The sequence below is a fragment of the Gorilla gorilla genome, chromosome 6 (assembly GCF_029281585.2).
Source record: "Gorilla gorilla gorilla isolate KB3781 chromosome 6, NHGRI_mGorGor1-v2.1_pri, whole genome shotgun sequence".
NCBI classification, from domain to species: Eukaryota; Metazoa; Chordata; class Mammalia; order Primates; family Hominidae; genus Gorilla; species Gorilla gorilla.
Genome location: NC_073230.2, coordinates 32,756,219 through 32,769,928, shown reverse-complemented (window position 1 = coordinate 32,769,928; position 13,710 = coordinate 32,756,219). Strand labels below are relative to the sequence as shown.

The 13,710-nt window shown below is 40.7% G+C and overlaps 2 long non-coding RNA genes across 2 annotated transcripts in view; both read right to left on the bottom strand.

The window, feature by feature from the left end:
• Positions 1-7,951, bottom strand: part of LOC129523632 (uncharacterized) — a 29,386-nt gene extending 21,435 nt beyond the window's left edge. The window contains exons 1-2 of the long non-coding RNA XR_008667175.1: positions 7,460-7,951; positions 5,532-5,595 (exon numbers count right to left, since the gene is read on the bottom strand). This is a non-coding gene — a long non-coding RNA (uncharacterized lncRNA). The remainder of the gene's footprint in view (positions 1-5,531; positions 5,596-7,459) is intronic.
• Positions 1-13,710, bottom strand: part of LOC129523631 (uncharacterized) — a 189,043-nt gene that overhangs the window by 167,326 nt on the left and 8,007 nt on the right. The window lies entirely within an intron of this gene.

Here is a 13,710-nt window from a genome sequence, read left to right as displayed (position 1 = left end):
CCATAGGACAACTTTTTAAAAAATTTTTTATGGTTTTTTTTTCAACTTTTATTTTAGAATCAGAGGTTACAGGTGCAGATTTGTTACAAAGGTATATTGCATGATGCTGAGGTTTGGGGTATGATTGAACTCATCACCTAGGTAGTGAGCACAGTACCCAAAATGTAGTTTTTCAGCCCTTGCCCCCATCCCTGTCTTCTCCCTCTAGTAGTTCCAGTGTTCCAGTGTCTATTGTTCTTCTCTTTATGTTCATGTGTGTTCAGTGTTTTGCTCCCACTGTTAAGCAAGAACATGCAGTATTTGGGTTTTTTTGTTTCTGCTTTAGTTTGCTTAGGATAATGGCCTCCAGCTGCATACATGTTGCTGCAATGGACATAATTTTATTCTTTTTTATGACTGCATAGTATTCCATGGTATATATGTACCAGATTGTATTTACATAATCCACCATGTTTGTTCCACTTCTTTGCTATTGTGAATAGTGCTGCAATGAACATACGAGTGTGCATGTCTTTGGGTAGACCAACTTATTTTCCTTTGAGTATATACCCAGTAATGGGATTGCTGGGTTAAAAGGTAGCAGATCTCTTAGTTTGTTGAGAAATCTCCAAATTGCTCTCCACAGTGGCTGGACTAATTTACATTCCCACCAAGAGTGTGCAAGTGTCCCCTTTTTCCATGGCCTTGCCAACATCTGTTATTTTTTTACTTTATTAACAAAAGCCATTCTGACTGGTGTGAGATGGTATCTTATTGTGGTTTTGATTTGCATTTCTCTGATGATTAGTGATGTTGAGTATTTTTTTGTATGTTTATTGGCTGCTTGTATATCTTCTTTTGAGAAGTATCTGTTCATGTCCTTTGCACACTTTTTATGGGGTTATTTGTTTTTTGCTTGCTGATTTAAGTTCCTTATACATTCTGGATATTAGACCTTTACTGGATTCGTAGTTTGTGAATGTTTTCTCCCATTCTGTAAGTTGTCTGTTTACTTCCTTGATAATTTATTTTGCTGTGCAGAAGCTCTTTAGTTTAATTAGATCCCAGTTATCAATTTTTGGTTTTGTTGCAACTGCTTTTGAGAACTTAGACATAAATTCTTTGGCAAGGCCAATATCAAGAAAGCTATTTCCTAGGTTTTCTTCTGGGATTTTTATAGTTTGAGTTAACCTTTAAATCGAGGTAAGCATGTCTGCAGGTTACTTCATAAGGAGCTTTTACCAAACTTTGCCACTGTATTTGAAGAGCATCAGGACTTTTCCTTGAACCTGCAGAGAGCTGGGACATTCTGAAGAATTCTGAGACAATTTACACTTAATTCAAAGTTCTGGAGGCCTATTTTCCAATTTCTTATTGTCCTATTACCAGGTCCTCAAGGGCTGCTCACTCTCCTCCCAGCGCCTTCTTGTAAGATGACAAGAGGATAAAGTGAGAGTCAAAGAACTTCTTTCTCTTCTGGAAAATTTTGGGTGATTTACTCTGCTCTTTTGCCAAATATTTATGGATCCAAATATTTACGGAACGCCTACTAAGTGATGAGCCTTGTAAATGCAATGGTCATCAAGGCCAAATTGCTGCCTCAGGCAAGGAGGTGACAATCCTGCTGAAGTAGGATTTGAGGGCATCCCAAGTGCCTTGACATATATTAACCCCCACAATGTTCACAGCAACCCAGGAAGTAGTTAGGCACTATTGTTATTTTCATTTTGCAACTAGGGAAACTGAGGAACTTGTCCACAGCTGCAGAGCAAGTTCGTGACAGAGCTAGGGTTCAGGATCAAGTATGAGGCCCCAGAGTCAGCCTTCCATGCCCTGAATGATAATCTATACCAACTCCTGCCTATTATCTACTGTTGCAGAAAAAACACTGCAGACAATACAAATTGCATTTGTTCACAATTCTGCATGTGAGAAATTGGAGCAGGAAATAGCAGAGATAGCTCATCTCTGTTCCACATCTGTAGTTCATCTGGGATAACTCAAATGACTTGAGAGGGGCTATATGTTTGAAGCCTTTGTTCTCCTTTATGTGGCTTCTCCATGAGGCTAGCCTGGGTTTCCCCACAGCATAGTGGTCTACAGTTCCAAGGGGCAGTGTGCCAATTGCAAATGTGTAGCAAGCTTCTGCTTGCATCAAACTTGCAAACTGGCCAAAGCAAGTCACATGGGTCAAGCCCAAAATCAATATGGGAAAGGTAAGGGGTGAACACCAGGAATTATGGTTCACCTGGGGCCACCAGTGGAATGTCCTACTACAGTAGACAAGTGGGACATAAAAGTGGGGTGAGAATAGCAGTTCTTGGCTTAGGGTTTCTGCTTCTTCATTTTCCTGTATTTCCTTTTACAAAGAATATGCTCCCTACAGGACAGGAGCTTAAAGCTAGTGCATATTACATTACAAATAGTGAGAAAGTGGCCATCCAGCCTCAGAGACAGTTGTCATTTTAGGAGACAAAAGGCAGTATCAATCGATTCACAAACTAAATTGGTTTTCACCTCATTTGATTCACCTGATTTAGATAAGCCGCAGAATGTTAAGTAAGTTAATGGAAAGTTTTCTCGAAAATAATAAATTTCCAGATTTCAAAGCAGACTAGGTCAGTTGTAGTATTTACCATTAATAAGATAAGGTAGATAAAAATCTGCACATTTAGCAAATTTGTCACTCAACACAGTATGATTGGAGGACCAACATGTAAGGAGGAAATGGTAGATGCCAAGAAGTGAAACAAACAAACAATAAAACCAGATAAATAACAGGTTGTTAAGATACCAGTTTCTAAAATAGGAAAATCCTTATTTTCTGAGATGATAAATAAAGGCCTTAAAAAATTACCCAAGTATCCTTTCTTGGATACTTGGAAAACAATAGAACCACCTAGAAATTTTGGTCCCATGAGTTCTAATACTACTTCTTTTCCCATAAGATCCTGATGAATCATTTATTTTTCTACTACTTTGTTTTTGCAGTTTTAAGTAATCACTGACTGGGGAAAAAAAATCCCAACTTTTAATTCTAAAAGCAGTTTTGGGCCCAATTTCTTACCTAAAACCAAAGTTAACCATAGGGTAGCAGATAACTTAACCATATGTTTGGTTTTTCTCACACAGGTATATTTTTATCATTGCTAGAAGCATCATTTTAGCATATGAACTAATACATATGTACATCTACCTACATTGTATATTTATGAGTATGGACTTGCATTTATTCTGTTCTGAAGTATAACTGAAGTCACATGAGGTAATGTGAATCAAAGATGTAAACCAGGACACAGAATGATCTGTTTGTGTTTATAACTCACTTGCCCCAGTACAATCATGCAGAAATAAAAGTACACACCCTTCAAAATATGAAACAGTTGAGTTCAATTATGTTTACCCTCAGCCAGTTAATTACAAAGAGTTCATTGATGATGTAATTATGTCACACTTGGGATTAAATACATCAGAGGGATAAGACAAAATGTAGCAGCCAGAAGTTCTGGGGCTGAAGGGAGATGTGATGGTATTTTGCAGAAAGCGTTCCCAGATCAGTACAAGAAACTCTCCACGTCAGTTTTAACCACTAACTCTTATAATGTGAGAGCCGGTCACCAGCAAGTTCATAGAAGATTATTCTTCACCAACAGAGTTCCCTTCAGAAACTGCAATCTGTTGTGATTTAAGACTCTTGAAATACAAAGGAAATGTGCAATTTGTGTAAAGCCTTGGACTCTGTACATCTGGATATGGAGATGTGTCTAAGTTTACAATGCCAGTTTTCTACAGTTCAATTAAGAGGGGCAAAAAGTACACACAGGGTGAGGTGAGTCTTAAGGGTTTCCTGGTGTTCTCACACATACCTAGGCACAGCATTGTGGAAAAGTCTAAATCCACTGGAGAGAACATTGTAATTTATGTCTATTAGGAAGCGGGATAACCCTTGCTCTATTAGAGCAATGTACGCCTTACAGAGCTTCCATGTATGTGACCTCATCTGATACACAGGCCCATGCTTGAAAATGGGCATTAGAATGTCCCCATTTTGAGGTAAAGAACACAGGATAAAAGAATTTTAAGTGACTTGTCCAAGGTCACACTCTAGTGAATGGCAGTGCTACAACTTGATTCCCAGTCACCATGGTAGATGGTGGTCTTTCTGCCGAACACAGAGCCTTTTCCTACCACCTCTAGCTCCGTGTGGTTCTTAAAAGTGTTCTCAAAAGATCATCCCTTGTCAGGCATGGTGGCTCATGCATGTAATCCCAGGACTTTGGGAGCCCAAGACAGGTAGATGGCTTGAAGTTGGGAGTTTGAGAGCAGCCTGGCCAACATGGTGAAATCCCGTCTCTACTAAAAATACAAAAATTAGCTGTGTGTGGTGGCCCATGCCTGTAATCCCAGCTACTCAGGAGGCTGAGGGACAGGAATCCCTTGAACCCAGGAGAAGGAGGTTGCAGTGAGCCAAGATCTCATCACTGCACTCCAGCCTGGGTGAAAGAGTTAGACTCTGTCTCGAAAAAAAAAAAAAAGAAGAAGAAGAAAGAAAGAAAAGAAAAAAAGACCATCCTCATTTCTGAAAACTCTTGACTCCCATATTTATTCAGCTTCCCATATCCATGGAGTAGGGATAAGTATTCTCAGAGAGATGAAATACTTTAAACAATAACTTTATAATGCTGTATGTTCTACAGGAACGTTGAGGCAAGTTGAGTTAGAGGGACTGACTACTCAAGTCTCTTATAGCTCTAAGATTCAGAGTCTTTGACCTCACTGGGTCAAAGTTTTCTCATCAATACAGAAGGTTTCAACTAAAAGATCTCTCAGGCCCATTCTGAGCCTAATATTCTATGATGATAGCTATAATCCCTAAAGTTTCTTTGAGTTATGATAGCTAGAACCTGCCACCTCTACTCCAGCCAGAAATAACTGCTATCAAGATGCTTTCCCTCTTGGGAAAAGCTCTCTAGAATTGGGCTTCTCAAGAGGAAAGGGAAGGGAGCCCACATTTCTAACTGCCCACCTCGCGAGTTGGCTTATAGCCCACTCAATGTGACCCTCACAACCGTCCTATTAGTCTCACATTAGAGATGAAGAAAAGGAGGTGCAGAGAAACTAACTACTTTGCAGAGGTCAGAAAGCCATTATCAGTAGAGCTAGGATTCAACCTGTTTGCCTTCAAAGCCCGTGTTCTCTTTCCCTAGAGCTATTTGGCAACAGACAAGCTAAAGATCAGAAATACAAACAAAATGAAACACTTTCCCCTAAATAAAACAAACTGTAGCATGGAAAGGTGAAATTATTAAAATATGAGTACTCACAGGATTGAAAGAGTGTAGATTTTGTGGTGCGATGTTTCCCAGCCTGTCCAGGGGAAATGCCGGGAAAAGACATTATCTTTGAGGCCAGAGGCCAAGATTCTGGTCCTGGTTCTTTTGATATTTGAGGAAATTTATTTTTAGATGCCATGATCTAAATAAGTAGTAGTTCTGCTACAAGCTAGAAAATCATGACCACAATAGTAGCAGTTCGCATTCTTGGGTGCTTACCTTGCTCCAGGCTCTGTACGCTGCACTATACTTGGCATTGCCTCATCTTCACCCCATGATAACACTAACAAGAGAGCATATGATTATCCTCATTTTCCAGGTGAGAAAACCAAAGCACATAAAAGTGATGTGGCTTCCCCCAGCCTACATGTCAAGTGGCGGAGCTGGGGTGCAAACCCAGGAGACTGATTGCAGTGCCCAAGCACTTTGCCACCACGTACACGTACTATATATATGGCTAGACAAATGAGCAAATCCAAAAAGCAGATTAGGGAAGAAAGACTCCCCTTATCAAACACCAAATGCCCTCAACCAAGGGAAAGTTCTACATGAAGCCATTACTGTATTATCCAACTTTCTTCAAAAACTGGCTCTCCCAGAGGTTGCACTTGAGTATCTGAACATTTTGGACAAAGTACTTGCTGTGACCACATACAGCTGCATTGAACAGAAACCCAACATCAGTGGTATAACTAAATCAGGGTCTGTTTTTCTTGCATACCAAGCACTCCAGGGCTGCACGGCTGCCACACTGACTTGAGGACCTATAGGATGGGTTTCTCTTGGTTTTCCAGGCTGCCACTCTTAAGTGCATTGCTTTCATCCTCTTACTTGAAAGATGGATGCTATAGTTCCTTAGACCATTCAATATGGAGTGATTGCCACGTGTAGCTATTTAAGCTTAAATTATTTTAATAAAATTAAATTAAAAATTCTGCTCCTCAGTCACACTAGCCACATTTAAAGTGCTCCATAGACACAGGGGCTAGTGGCTACTCTATGGACAGTGCCAATGGAGCACATTTCCATCATCTCAGAGAGTTCTATCAAACAGTGCTACTCCAGACAGCACATCTGCAAAGGTAGCAGGAACATGAGGAAGGAGTGAAAGCAACTGAGTGCTGGGGCTGTTCCTTTTTAACAAGAAAACAATAACTTTCCTGGCATCCTCAACCAGTAGAATTTTGCTTTCATCTCATTGGTCAGAATTACATCACTGACCACTCCTAAATATAAGAGAGCTTTGTTTTCTGGGCCTATTGCTGCCCTGAACTAAAATGGGCTCTGTGGGTAAGGCAGAGAGGGGAATATATAATTAGCCACATAAGTAGCTGTCTTTGCCAGCCTCAACATCACGTGTAAGTCCAGCTTTAAATGATAGTTGGGTTTACCAAAACAGAATGGACAAGCCAGGTCATAAACATCTGTCTTTGGACAGCTATGGGGCTCAGGGCATGCAAAGGCATTGAGTACATGATTGCTGCCACCTGGCAGCTCTTTTCATGGGTGAGTGGACAATGAAGCAGGAAAAGCAAAATCAAGAAAGAAGGTATCCGTGTCTAGGCTCTGTGTCTAGCCTGTGGGGCCTTCACCAGGTGGGAGTTCCAGGAAAACAGACTGCAGTGGGCAAAAGCAGTGGTCCTTGTGTGGGGAAAAGGCTGCCTGTGGTTTGCCCTACTGAACAATGTGGGTAGGGCCACCCAGCAGTAAACTTAGCTCAAGCTACATGGGCAATGGCCACCTTCTCTGAGGTCACCATGTGGCCTGCTATTGCCATGATGAAAGATTTCATAAGGAGATGAGCCTTTTAACTGGGCTCTGGCTGTGTGTGGCATAGGAAAATTTGCCTAATGCATCCAATGGCAGGGAGAAGGCTGCAGATAGCTTTCAGGGCCCCAGCAGGCAAAGCCCTAAACCCTTATAGTAACAAATTCAAGTTTGAGTGGTGTAATGATGGGAGGTAACAAACATGTAGCAGCCTGTGCAGGCACAAAAGGAAAGTGTCTTGAGATTACAGCAAACAAAAGGTGGAGTCAATTGTTGGGAAAACACAAACTTTGTTTCAACAATTTGTCTCTGGCCAGTCTTACAGAAAGATAGAAAATAATTATACATAAACATATAAAGAAAAAAGACAACAAACTTACATCTTCCTCTTTATTGCTAGTACTCCTTTGATTGACTTCAGTTTTTGAAAAATGCTTGTTTTTGCTGTTGGTAAAACAAAAGGATGACTTAGTTTAAAATGCATCAGAAGAAAGGCAGAACAATGTGTTTGCCCCCAAGTAATTTCCATGAGGAAAAGTCATGATGCCACTTAGTTCCTTCATCTCTAACAGATGCAAACCTATCCCCCAAAAGACATCTGGAGGCTGGAACACCAAACTGATAACACTGCATTGGTGGTCATATGGTGGCTATTTCCAAATGAGGTGATGGCAAAGAGAAGTTTGCATTTGGACAATAAAATCTATTGCTATCTAGAACTTTTAGTAAATAAATACCCAGCCCTGAAAGAGTGACTCAGTGTGAGATGAGGGTTGGGGAGAAGAAAGGAAGGGTTTCTGCCAACCTCTGAAACTTGGAAAACATAAAATATTCAGCTGCCCTTAAAGAGAGAGAAGCCCCAGTACTAAAGCTTAGACCCATGGCCAAGGTCATAGTTGCTGAATAAGGTAGAGATTGATTCATTTATTCAGATGTATTAGTTTTCTGGGGCTGCCATAACAAATATCACATACTGTGTGACTTGAGCAAGAGAATTTTATTGTCTCATAGTTCTGCAGGCCAGAAGCCAAAAATCTCAAGCAAGGTGTTGGCAGGGCTGGTTCCCTCTAAGAGGCACTATAGAATCTGTTACATGCTTCCCTCCTAGCTTCTGGTGGTTTGCTGGCAATCTGGCATTGCTTGGCTTGTGGCAACATACCTCCAATCTTTACCTGGCATTCTCCCTGTGTCTGTGTCCAAATTTCCCTCTTTTATTTTATTTTATTTTTTTTTGAGATGGCATCTCACTCTGTTGCCCAGGCTGGAGTGAAGTGGCATGATCTTGGCTCACTGTGGCTCACTGCATCCTCCGCCTCCTGGGTTCAAGTGATTCTCCTACCTCAGCCTCTCAAGTAGCTGGGATTATAGGCACGCGCCATCATGCCCGGCTAATATTTTTATTTTTAGTAGAGATGGGGTTTCACCATGTTGGCCACGCTTGTCTCAAACTCCTGATCTTGAGTGATCCGCTCACTTCGGCCTCCAGAAGTGCTGGGATTACAGGCGTGAGGCACTGGACCTGGCCCAAATTTCCCCCTTTTATAAGGACAACAATCATATTGGATTAGGGCCTACCTTAATGACCTCATCTTCACTTGATCATCTGCAAAGACCTTATTTCCAAGTAAGGTCACATTCACAGGTACTGGGTATTAAGATTCCAGCCTCTTCTTGGGAGACACAATTGAAATCATAACAACAGGTTACCCTAGCCAAAGAGTACTTCACTTCACTTTGTCACTCTGGATGGGGCTATGTTAAAGGAAACTTGATGGTGCCATTTTGTTCCTTGGAAATTACTAACATAGAAAACCAAGCCCTCTAATTTTCTGGGTGTTTTCAAGCTTCAATCATTTTCTTTATAAAATTGAAAACGTATTGTTCCAACCTTGGATTCTGTGTTAGAAATTTCCAATGGCTTTTTCTACCTCCACCACTTTCTACCCATTCCAGATATCAAGATCTTGGATTTACCATCTGCTCCTGAAAGCACACTGGTTCAAAAGTGTAGTAGCTTCCTTAATCCCACTCAAAAACTGGGGAGTCTCGAAACTCAATTCAAGGCAACAAACTTTTATCAAGAAGCCTCACCATGCCAGATATTATTCTGGGGATTTAAATGCAAGCTCCATGAGTTTGCCATTTTCATACTGCTAAAAAGATGGTCCAGTATGGCTGTCATTGTTGACCCAATTGTTCTCTGCCTTCACGAGGGGATGAGCACAGAGAAAGGTAGGGAGCTCTGCTTTTAAACAAGTTGCTGCATTTTAGGGAAGCAACAGATTTAGGAAAGTTGGGTGATTTTATTTTACAGGCCCAGAAATTCCATATTCTCAACCCCAACCACACGTTAATATGCTTTTCCTTTCCTGCTACTTAAAGTCTGTTCCCAAGCGTTCTAGAACATAGATTGGAACTGCCTTCCCTTTACCATACTCTCTTCATTTCCTACCCTCCCCACCCCTGAAATAAATGACAGAAAAATATTCAAAATTCTTCTCTGTAAAGAAGCCAAAAGACCATGGTCAAATGAGTGTTTTAGGAGCTGGTGATTGTCACCTATCATTATTCTCCTTTCAAAGCTAAATAATCTCAATTTCTTCAAACTTTTTTCCTCATCTTATTTCATAACCTTCTGATTCTCTGTGTTGCTCTCCTGGACTCTATTTTAATTCTTTTAAATTTTAGAGTCAAAACCTGGATGCTTAATTGACGAAGCGCTGAACACATGCGAAGAATGCTGTAAAGAGCACTAATAGATGCTGTGAGATGGGGGGGGTGGATGTGGAATACACACAGTGCAAGAATGTGAAATGCCTGAGAAATGAAACATCCGCCATAAGTACCACATAGCACTGGCGCTAATTGGACAGGTGTCTTCCAGAAACAGCGGCATGCTATAGAAGGTGCAGGAAATGTTAGCACTGATGTCTTCTCTGTTAGGAACAGCCTTGTGTCAGCAGGGTTTGGGCAGCTTACCAGAAGGATGTCGGCAGCATGACAGGTGAGCTCATGGTCCTCTACTTACAACACAATCACGTTTGCTATGTGACAGCGATTCGGCTACATGGTTCACAGGGAGGTTTTTCAGTCTTGTCGAGGGCTTTCCAACAAGCAACTTGGAAATGAGCGACGGTGAGAATGTGTCTGCGCTGGTGCCATCCTGCTGCAAACTCTTTTGGCTCAGAGACGCTATCGCAGGCTTAAATTGCATTCTGCAAAGCCTTTTGTGTGCTACTTACTAGAGCCTCACTGCTTTCCAGGCCCACTTTCCTTGTGCACTCTGAGCCTTGTGGGGACTTATTTTCCTTCTCCCTGCGCCAGTGAGCCTAAGTCCACCCCTCCCGTCCCCAGCCCTCCACCGGGGAGCTGGCAGTGCAGGGCTGGGGATGAAGAACCTGCTGAAGATACCACTTCTTATCTTCACCTCCTCATTTATTTCCCAGGGTGTCTCTTCATCTTGCTAGTCTTATTCTAATTTCATCCTATCCTCAATACAAATGGACAAAAATGATTAAAATGCCATCTTCAAAGTCTACTCTTTTTATTTAAACTACCCCTAATTTATTTTCTATCTTTCTTCCTCTCTCCTATCTCCATCTTATCCCTACACTCCTACACCCACACTCCCCTCCCCCTCAACACACACACACACACACACACACACACACACACACACACCCTCCCTTCTTCATGCAACCATTTCCTCCCTGATTTGGGTCCCAGATAAACAAAATCTACCTTGTTTTAATCTCCTGCAGCAATCCATTCAAATCTTATCCCTAAGCATCCAGGGTTTATTTTGTTATTGTAACCTAGACTGGGGAGTAGATTATCCAGACACATGCAAACTCTTCTTTTCAAGCATTCTAATTCATAAGCCTCAGTGAATGAGGTGGATGAGGGAGGCGGAATCTTGGGTAATAACAGAAAATTTCATGGAATTCCCCAGACGTTGCAGGGAGCAAATACTAAATATAATCAACTCAAGCAACAAACAGGATTTACTGGGAGAACAAAGGTTATGAGAAAGGCTGCACTTATTTTTCATGATACAAACAATTCTATTGACTCTTTAAGTTTTCATTCCAAGACCTTTCAATATCATTCAGTATTTGATGAAGATAAAATGTAACAGGGTCACATGTCATGTCACTTATGATAACTTAGCATTATGGTTGGTTGGGAAATAACGCCAGGCATATGAGGCTCACAAATTTGCTTGCTATAAATTCCCAGCACCTGTTTATAATGCACCTTTACTGAAAAAATAGCTCCAATAACATTATATAGCATGGTTCATGAATGCTATTAACCATCCCTATTGCATGTTACAAATTTAAAAGGTTTTTAACTTTACAGAGAATCCATAGGTTTATGAATTGAAAGCCACTAATATAAATCATCCTTGGTAATGAAAAGTGAAAAAAAAGGCATAATATAATTTCTATTTGTCAAGGTATAATGATGTCAGCATCCATTTATCCTCTGCACTTAAAGGTTGAAGCTCTTCAACAAATCTCTCCTCAGCCAAATACATCTGGTACCTTAATGGAGGCGACAGCACAGGCTTCTGATTAGTTCACACATCACTCACCAATTAGAATAGAAGGTAAAACTTTTTTTTCTTATCTTGAGCAATTCGTTAAAACAATAACCTTTAATGTAGTGACTAATAGTGGGAACATAAAACAATAACTGTGTTGTAGCTTTAAAATGATCTTTTTGAAGGGCACGCTTATACACTGCTGGTGGGAATGTAAATTAGTACAACCTCCATGGAAAACAGTATAGAGATTTCTTTAAAAACTAAAAGTAGACCTACCTTTTGATCTAGCAATCTCACTACGGTGTATCTACACAAAGGAAACGAAGTCATTATATCAAAAAGACACCTGCACACATATGTTTATTGCAACACAATTCACAATTGCAAAGATATGGAACCAACCTGAGTGTCCATTGACCAATACTATTCAGCCAGAAAAAAGAATAATACAATGACTTTTGCAGCAACTTTAATGGAGCAGGAGGCCATTATTCTAAGTGAAGTAATCCAGGAATGGAAAACCAAATACTGTCTGTTCATATTTATAAGTGGTAGCTAAACTGTGGGTACACAAAATCATACAGAGTGGTATAATGGACACTGGAGACTCAGAAGGGGGAAGTGGGAGGTGGGTGAGAGATTTTTTTAAAACCACATATTGGGTAAAACCTTCTTGCATAACAGGCGAACTAAAATCTCAGACTTCACCACTCTACAGTTTATCCACGTAACCAAAAACTACTTGTACCCCAAAAACTATTGACATTTAAGAATAAACAAATAAAATGATATTTTTGAGTAGTTTATAAACTGCTTTGCTTCTGGAGGTGTTATTTTTATCTCAATCACTGCTTTAATTTATTGTTTCTTTAACCAATAATTCAATTCATCACTAAAAAGACAAAATATGGGGTAAGGGGCTCCTGGAAAACTTTTACCTTAAGGATAGCATATACTTATAGGGCTGTCATGAACAGTTGGGAAGGTTGTTCTCTTTTCAAGAAAAGGCCAAGCTGAAGGGCCACTGTGAGTTGAAATACAGCCATTAATCCAGTCAACAATCTTCAGGCACTGACATGTGTTCCATTTGCCAGGAGAATGGGGCACACGATATCACACAGACCAGTGGTAGACTTTGTACTTATGGGGTTCTAGATATTGAGTAATCTTAGGGAAAGCTGTCTTAATTTTGCCTTTATAGCTACTGACTGTCACAGAAGAATGGCTATTTGTTCTGGGGAATACAAGGCAGTTCTGATTCCTCACCTAGGGCTCAGTGATGGTTGATTGTGAATCAAACATGCCAAAGGGCCTGGGGAAGTACCTAGCATCCTTTAAGTTCCATCGGCTGGTGGAGAAGGTCACTCTTAGCACTCCCCTGGGAGATCCATGTATTCTGGTTAGGAAAGTGTTTGAGAAGTGGTTGGGGTAAAAGTAGAGTCCAAGAACTTGAATCTTCAGAAAAAGGGAAATGTTACTCCAGACATTTGAAGGGAAAAATGGGAGTGTGGCTGGAAGAGGAGGAAGGAGAAGTTCTAAAAGGAAAACAGTTAGAAAAGAGAAGGGGGAGCAACATGGCAAATGCTTTATATAGTGCAATGCCACCCACTCCTATAATATCTCCCAAACATCAGTAAAGACTAGAAAAATCACGATACTTGGTATAATAGGGTTCTTGCAAAGAAACAAATACAATAAAGTGATTGAATTCTGCTTCCAGGTCAAGCTAGACCCAGCAAATGAGTCTGCAGGGGCCAGAAAAACTCCAGGGATGTGCCTTTGATTTTTCCAGTCATGAAATCTGCAGTCTGAAAGCAGTCTTAGAACAGGACAGACCCTACCCCAACATTTGCATTACACTCTCTTGTACTAAAGACAATTGCAATATAAAAATAAACCCTAAGAACTATACATGCACCATCTCACTTACTCTTCCGAGCAATATCACCAGGCAGATGGAATTATTCATCCCATTTTGCAGCTGAGGAAACTCAGGCTTATGTGCCGAAGACACCAGCTATAATTTGCCAAATGTAATTTGCCCAGAGTGACACAGCTTATAAGAAGTAGAGCTGGAATTGG